The following is an 8410-nucleotide window of genomic DNA, read 5'->3' as shown; positions in this document are numbered from 1 at the left end:
GGCCATCCAGGCAGCTAAATCCTGGTGTTTTCTCCTTCTTTTTGAAAAGGGGTCTTGCTATGTTGCCCAGGCTGGTCTCAAACTCCTGGACTCAAGGGATCATACTGCCTCAGCTACCCAAGTATCTGGGATTATAGGCATGCACCACCATGCCTCCTTCCCTTCTTGATACTGTAGTTACGTTTTTTTGTTCTACCACCGTGGTGTGGAAGGGTTGGAAAATAAAGGGTAGGAGCAGGGCAGCTAGAAGAGGTAAAGAGGTTAGGAATATCCCTCTATGATTGGCATGCACCTAGGATGGCTCTGTGTTGTCTGAGCTTGGCAGGTTTAAAGCTGACTCTCTCATGCGACCTATTTGTGCATTCTTTGGTGATCCCAAACACCACCTTTACCTAAGCCAGTGTTCTCCACCTTGGTGCTATCGATATTCGGGGCGGGATAATTCTTTGTTGTGGAGAGTTGTCCAATGCACTGGAAAATGTTTAGCAGCATCCTTGCCCTACACCCACTAGATGCTAGCAGAACCTCTCCAGTTGTAACAACCAAAAATGTCTCCAATCATAGCTATATGTCTCCTGAGGGGTGAAATTCCCCATGGCTGAGAACCACTGACCAAGGCAAATATATTCTATTTCAGTAGTTGCTTACTCCCTCTGCTATCCCATGAATCTAGTATCTGCTTCCAGATGCTGTCTATTGGGGTGCAGTTGCCCTCTAGGGAGCCCTTTTTGAATAGATCTAAGATGACCCCTACACTGGCTATCCTACATGCAGAACCCACATCAAGTCCATGGGGGGAAACACTCCCACATGTTTTTTCTTAAAAGAAAAATTAAGAGTATATGCCAATCACAAAATACAGCAAGTCTCCAGGCTACAATACCATAGCACTCACCAACTCAACTCTTGCACTCTGGATTTCCTGGGTAAGACTGAGGTGGACACCAATCCGCCATGTTTTCAATGTGTCACGCCTCCAAACGGTTCAATTCACGTTCCTCACACTGTATTGGAGGACAGAAGCAGGCAATCCACTATAGCCCTTGGAGAACATGCTCTAAGAAAATAATTCTCACAAAAATATTTCTCCATCTCTATTCAGCACTCTTTTATGCCCTCAATCTGGTGATATCTAAGGAGTTTCTAGGACCTCTACTTTGAACTATTTACTTGTTAGTATATATCACAGCCTCTTTTGGTAGCTGAGGGCTATCTTTTCTCACTACCTCAATTAAAACTTCCAGTTTAACTTCGTTTTATATTCTTATCACTTCCTTTGTCTTTCTTTATAACCAATCCCAGCACCTACATAAAGATAGTAAGAAAACAGCTATAGCTGCATCCACTGTCTATTGCTAAGGCAACCAATCACCCCAAACCCAGTGTCTTAAAATAGTATGCATTTATTACTGCTCATGGGTCTATGAGTCAGCTGAATAGTTCCTTTGGTCTCAACTGGATACACTGATGCATGCATGGTTAGCTGTGGGCCCGGTAGGCAGCTCTGTAGATCTTGGCATTGCTTTCTTACACGTTTGGAAGTAAACCAGCTATAGTTGCTGGTCTAGAGTGGCCTTGGTTAGACACTCAGCCACGTGGTCTTTCATTTTCCAGCAGCCTGGCCTGAGCTTGTTCACATGGCGGTGGCAGGGCTCCAAGACGCACACAAGCTCTCTTGAACTTTATCCGTATACTTTATAAGTACCAATGGTGTTTGTGATAAATTTAAACTGTAAAACTAGCTGAAAGTTTTATACACTCTTTAGCCAAGTGACTGTTAAGTTTATGTTTTCACTATGACTTTTATTCACCTTTTTGGAAACATTAATTGTCACCTACTTACAATGTGCCAAGAATGGTACTTAGAGCTAGGGAGAAAATGTTTTAAAAACATCTTTTGTTTATTATGTTATCTCAGCCTAGAATTCAATCCCCACTTGTGAACCTGGTACTTGCAGTATCATATCCAGGGAAAATGTAAGTACTTGCTTTTATTGTAAAGTTGTGTCCTTTGGAGCACTAGTTTCTGATGAAGTAGCCCAGGAACCACCATAGGAGGCAGGAGAGACAAACGAGATTTGGGGGATGATTCTGGGCTGGCTTGTCTCAACCATCAACCAGGGCAGCTGCAGTCGCTTCCATTTTATATTTGGAGTATTTGATAGATTAGGTTATTTTGGGGCACATATTCATTCCCTTCCCCCCACGTCTTCCATGGGAGGAGAAGAATTTCCCACACATTGATATTCGACTTGGCTGTACAGTTTGCTTTGGCCAATGGAATGTGGGTTGAAGTGACAAGGTACCACTTCTGAGCCTCAGCCTTGAAGAGGTATTGCTCTTTCTACTCACCCCGCAGGGAGCTTCTGAACTCGATCCCAAGAAGAACATGTTTAGGTAGCTGCTGCTCCTCCAGCCTCATCCCCAGAATGAGACACATGAGGCATAGCCAGACATACGTTAATAATAAACATTGAATATTGTATGACACTATGGTGTTTGTGATTGTTTGTAATGCAGCAGCAACTGATCAGTACAAACTTCTAGTTAGGATCTTACTTGTAGTGAGGGTTTGTTCATTCATTCACTCATTAAAAAAAAAAAATCAAGTGCCTTACTATATACCAGTTAGAACACCACTAGATAGGTGGCCTTAAACATCGATTGGCTTTCTTTATCTTCTTGACTTCTGCTCTTTACATTTGATGTGAAGAAGCTTATGGTCATTTATAATACATAGACTCTAAGAAATAAAATCAAGACACACAACCCTCAAAGGAAAAATAGTGCTAAAACATCAATTTGAGAAGTGACTAAGAACTGACAGAAACTTAGTCAATTACATGCAAGAAATAAGCAAGCCATATGTAAGTTACACACAACTCTTCAAAAGTATCTTTTAAAGAAGAGATGTTGCAAGGTGAGAGGACTGGCTACTGGGATTTACAATTCCAGCTCCTCCTCTGAGGGTTGTATACCAAAGAAACTCAGTAGGAGTCCCTGGCAGCCTTAGAGGTAGGCTGAGGGGGCTGATGTAACAAAGCCAGGTTTTTCTCTTCCTTGTGTGACTAGCTCCTATCTTTCAGGCCTGGGGAAGGAGCCAGAGCTGATCGGAATGTATTTAGAATGAATCTTCTTAATGAGCTGTCAAGTTCAGTGGAATTGCCAGACCTGGGCTTTAATAATTTCCTGGTTTTTAGTACCTGAGCCTATAAAGATGATATACAGGCCACAAAGGATGGAGAGTGGTCTGCGTGGGGTAAAAAGGTGTGGGGAGGGAAGTTGGAGCTGCCATCATAATAGGTGGCTTGTGTAAACTTATCCATCTGGGTCTCTGGGTTGCACACCTGTCTTTGCAGCTGGAGACAAGGGGATGGAGTGGGGAGAGGTGAAGCAGCTGGGGATAAAATAAGAAAATAGGCAAAGCTTGAATGTGGAGGGCCTCTAGCCTCCCTTTTAACCAAACCCTTCTTGAATCCTGCCTTCTCTTGTCCCCACACTCACTCCTTCCCCATCCTCTTTTCAATCTGTCTTATCTTCTTTTCTCTAGAACAATCTCTCAGTTGTATTATAGGGCACAGTGTTTTAGGACTCTGGGGTTTTGCGGTCATAAAGAGCAGCAGTCCAGACCTTTTATTTTATAGATAGGGAATCTGACACCTAAAGATGGACTGACTTTAACAAATTGACCAGCTGGCCAGTGGCAGACCCAGGGTGGAGTGTTTTGATCTCAGATGATGCTGTTTCCATTACTCAAGGGGGGATTATTCCCTGCTAAAAACTTGGGATATTATCAACATCTGGGAATCTTGAAGAACAAAATAGATATGCAAAAGGACAAAAGTCGAAATGAGGAATTTTGAATTTCAAATACATGCAAGCAGGGAAGACATTTGTGGACTGAGGATCCCTCCAGTACCCCTGAGACAAATCTCTGCTATTTCCTACTCTGCCTCAGGGCGAAGGGGGGAAACTTTTTTTAATGACACACCCTCCAAATGTACCTGGTATGAAAGAGGGACCTTCCTTTCGGGAGCCCTATATGCATTGACACTTTGAGGGTTCTAAGCCATTATAAAACTCCCATATTAGCAAATTCTGCCCTAGCAAATATGATTGGATACTATTTTGTAATATTAAGGGACATTTCCTCCTTCACCTCCCATTCCTTATACTTTTAGCCTCCATTCACTCAGATAAGGAATTTCAAGCTTACTGTCTTATAGAAGGGCTGACACAATAGAATGTGGTTAAAACAAATAATCTGTGTCTCAAAGAGACTAAATAATGAGTGAGGGCAAAGCTTCTAACTACAACCTGGACAAGACCTCTGGAACTGGAGAGAGGAGGAGAAATGAAGAGGAAAGAGGAAAATGTAGAAAATGACTTTCTTTGGGCTCTATATCTTGTCTACCATTTGCTTATCTCTGGGAAAAAAAAATCCAGTAGATAAGTTTGAGCTTTTGTCAGGAAGTAGGAACTCTGGTGTTATACTGGTTAATTACTGTTACATACAAAACATGCCCAACAATGAGCATTTATTTAACTCCTGCATCTGTGGATTGGATGGGGATGTCTGAGATTGATTGGTTTGAGCTTGGTTTGAACTCTGCTTAGTTCAGCTGGGCTTGTTCACATGTCTCTGTGTTGGCTGGTGATCAGATGATTTAGCTTGGACTCACTAGAGAAGCTTGGCTCTGCTCCACATGTTTCTCATCCTTAGACCAGTGAGATAGCCTCAGCATATTCTTCTCTTTGCTATAGCAGAGGTGCAAGAGAGTGAATGGAAACAAGCAAAGCCTCTCAAGGCCTATGCATGGAGCTGGCACACTGTTCCTTTAATCTCATTTGATTAGCCAAGGCCAGTCATGAGGCAAAATTCAAAGTCAAGAAACAGAGAAATAGAATCTATCCCTTTAGTGGGAGGAACTGCAAAGTCACATGGCAAAAGGTGTGGGTAGAGGAAGATACAAAGAATTGGACCAAACGTGCAACTTATTGTAACAACTTTTCTCAGTAGAACCATAAAAGGTAGCAAGACTTCAGCATATTATGGGAGCAAATATTTGTATAATTTGTCTAGAAGGTAGCTGGGCTTTAGCTAGCCTTACAATGTACTCATATCCCATGGGAATATTTCCTATGACATTGGCCATGGCATAGGTGTAACAGAAAGAGACATACTTGAAGGGGCCATCAAATGGTTATAACCTGGCAATAACCCAACGGCTTAAGGGCTGAGGATCACATGGAATGATGGATGGTCACAATGCATACTTGCATGACTGTATGACAAGCAAAGGCTAGTTGTCCTCTTTCTCCAAAGCTTTGGTGCCATGAAAATCTTCTGGAACTTACACGTGATCTCTAGAAAAGAGGATGTGTGTATCACAGGTGGATGGGGTTTGAGGGCACATAGCCAAACTCGTTGAGATTAAGTTTTTAATTTTTTTTTATTATTATTTTTTATTTTTTTGAGACAAAGTCTTGCTCTGTCTCCTAGGCTGGAGTGCAGTAGTGCAATCTCACCTCACTGCAACCTCCGCCTCTTGGGTTCAAATGATTCTTGTGTCTCAGCCTCCTGAGTAGCTGGGATTACAGGCGTGTGCCACCATGCCTGGTTAATTTTTTTGTATTTTTAGTAGAGACAGGGATTTGCCATGTTGGCCAGGCTGGTCTCAAACTCCTGGCCTCAAGTAATCGGCCCGCCTTGGCCTCCCAAAGTGCTAGGATTACAGGTGTGAGCCACTGCACCCAGCCTATTTTTTTTTAAACTTTGACATATGCCAGGCATTGTGGCTCACATCTGTAATCCCAGCAATTTGGAAGCCTAAGGCAGGAGGATTGCTTGGGCCCAGAAGTTCCAGACCAGCCTGGACGACATAGTGAGACCTCATCTATACGAAATATTAAACAAAATAGCTGAGTGTGGTGACGTATGCCTGTGATCCCAGTTACCGGGGAGGCTGAGGCAGGAGGATTGCTTGAGCCTAGGTTTAGTGAGTTATGATCAAACCACTGCATTCCAGCCTGGGTGACTGAACTAGACCCTGTATCAAAAAAAAAAAAAAATTTGGCATCAACTAAAACGTCTTACAGCTCACCAGTTTTTATAGTCCACTGAATAATTCATTTGAGTACTCCAGCAATAAAGTATTCTAAATAATATAGACCAGAACTGTCCAACAGAGATATAATATTAGCCACATATGTAATTTTAAATTTTCTAGCAGCCACATAAAAAATATAAAAAGAGATGGGTGAAATTAATTTTAATAATACATTTTTACTTAACCCAATATACTGAAAATATTATGAGATTAATTTTTTATCACTAGTTGGAATGGGGGACTGAAATAGAAGTTAAGTTTACAATCACATTTCTAGCATACCTGAGGTTCTGGTTTGCAGCTGATACCAGCTATCCCTATGCACTCCCTATTCTTTAATGTATCCACAGGTTGTGTTTTCTGAATAAGTCATTGCTTTCTTATACCGCTCTGCTTTCAATATCAGAACTAGAAGTTGGCTTTCTTGTCACCAAGCAACAATTTTCTTTTATAACTCCATGAAAGTCATTGAATACAGAGTAGAAATCGTATCCTTGAGAGACTAGATGATCAATTAAACTCACCCACTAAATGACTTGCTCCAGGACACTAGCTTTGTGACCCATGATTCAGATTCTTGCTGAATGGTCTTAAGAGTTACTTCATAGTCTGGCCCTTCTATATTGCCCTCAAATATTAAATTCAGAAATTTCCAGAGTCTGTGGTGCAGTTTTTCTCGTTTGAGCCATCTCTGAAACTCCTACCCTTCCCTCAACCTCATGAAAGTGAAGAAAGTCAAGGGTAGGTTAGGAAGATTTCAATGAACATTTAAACTTAGTTCTCTTTTTCCTTCTTAAATATGCTCTCAGTACTAACATCAACACAGTTTCAAGTGTTGCTAATATTTCCTAATAAAAGGATCAAAAATGAAAAAAAGATGCTTTGGGCATATTTTACTTTCAACTTTGTAAACAAATTACACTGAAGTTTTACTCCTGGGATAACTATGGTTGGCTTTTCTTCAATTAAAAGAGAAACATGTATTGATTTACTTACATATGGCATCACTTAATATTGGGGTATAGGTCCGTTGAATTAAATAGTTTCCTTGGCCATGGCAAAACTCAGGGTAGGATCGATGTGCAAGTAAAAGGAAGAAGATGAACGAGCAAACAGATGCAGTACTCTTTATTCATTGGCTTATTTAAATCTTAAAAGACCCCGTGAGACACTTGGCATTAACCTCATGTAGCATAATGTTTACAAACCATTCCCATAACTCAGGCAAGTTTTCCTTTTAGAGTAGTTGGCTGTACAGTGATACCTCAGAGATACTGTGGATTCAGTTCCAGACCACAGCAATAAAGTGAATACTGCAATGAAGCAAGTCACACAATTTTTTTGTTTTCCCAGTGCATATAAAAGTTACTGTACTGTACTGTAGTCTATTAAGTTTTTAATAGTATTATGTCTTAAAAAACCCAATGCATACACCTTAATTAGGAAATACTTTGCTCTCATTAAAAAGTGGGCAAAGGGTCTGAATAGATATTTCTCAAAAGAAGACATACAAATGGCCAACAGGTATATGAAAAAATACTCAAAACACTAATTATCAGGGGAATGAAAATCAAAGCCACAATGAGATATTATTTTACCTCAGAATGGCTATTATTAAAAAGACAAAAATAACAAATATCGATGAGGAGGTGGAGAAATAGGAACTTTCATACACTGTTGGTGGAGATGTAAATTAGTAGAACCATTATGCAAAAAAGTGTGGAGATTTCTCAAAATCTTAAAAAAAAAAAGAGATCTACCATGCAATCCAGCAATCCCATTACAGGATATTTATGCAAAGGAAAATAAATCAATCTTTCAAAGACATACCCTCCACCCCCATGTAGTCTATACTAGATGCAGTATAGTGTAAATGTAACTTTTACATGCACTGGGAAAACAAAAAATGTGTGTTACTTGCTTCACTGCAATATTCACTTTATTGCAGTGGTCTGGAACTATATCCACAATATCTTGGAGGTATTACTTTACAGCCAACTATTCTAGAAGGAAAACTTGCCTGAGTTATGGGAATGGTTAGTAAACATTATGCTACATGAGGTTAATGCCACGTTATTGCGGCACTATTCATAATAGCCAAGATATGGAATCAATCTAAGTGTCCATCAAAGGATGAATGGATAAAGAAAATGAGATGTATATATACACAATAAGATACTATTCATCCATAAAAAGAATGCGATCCTATCATTTGCAGCAACATGGATGAAACTGGAAGTCATTATGTTAAATGGAATAGGCCAGGAAGAGAAAGACAAATATTGCAAGTTCTTACTCAT

This window comes from Pan troglodytes, chromosome 9 (genome assembly GCF_028858775.2).
Source record: "Pan troglodytes isolate AG18354 chromosome 9, NHGRI_mPanTro3-v2.0_pri, whole genome shotgun sequence".
In the NCBI taxonomy this organism is placed as follows: domain Eukaryota; kingdom Metazoa; phylum Chordata; class Mammalia; order Primates; family Hominidae; genus Pan; species Pan troglodytes.
Note: the sequence above shows the minus strand (reverse complement) of the source record.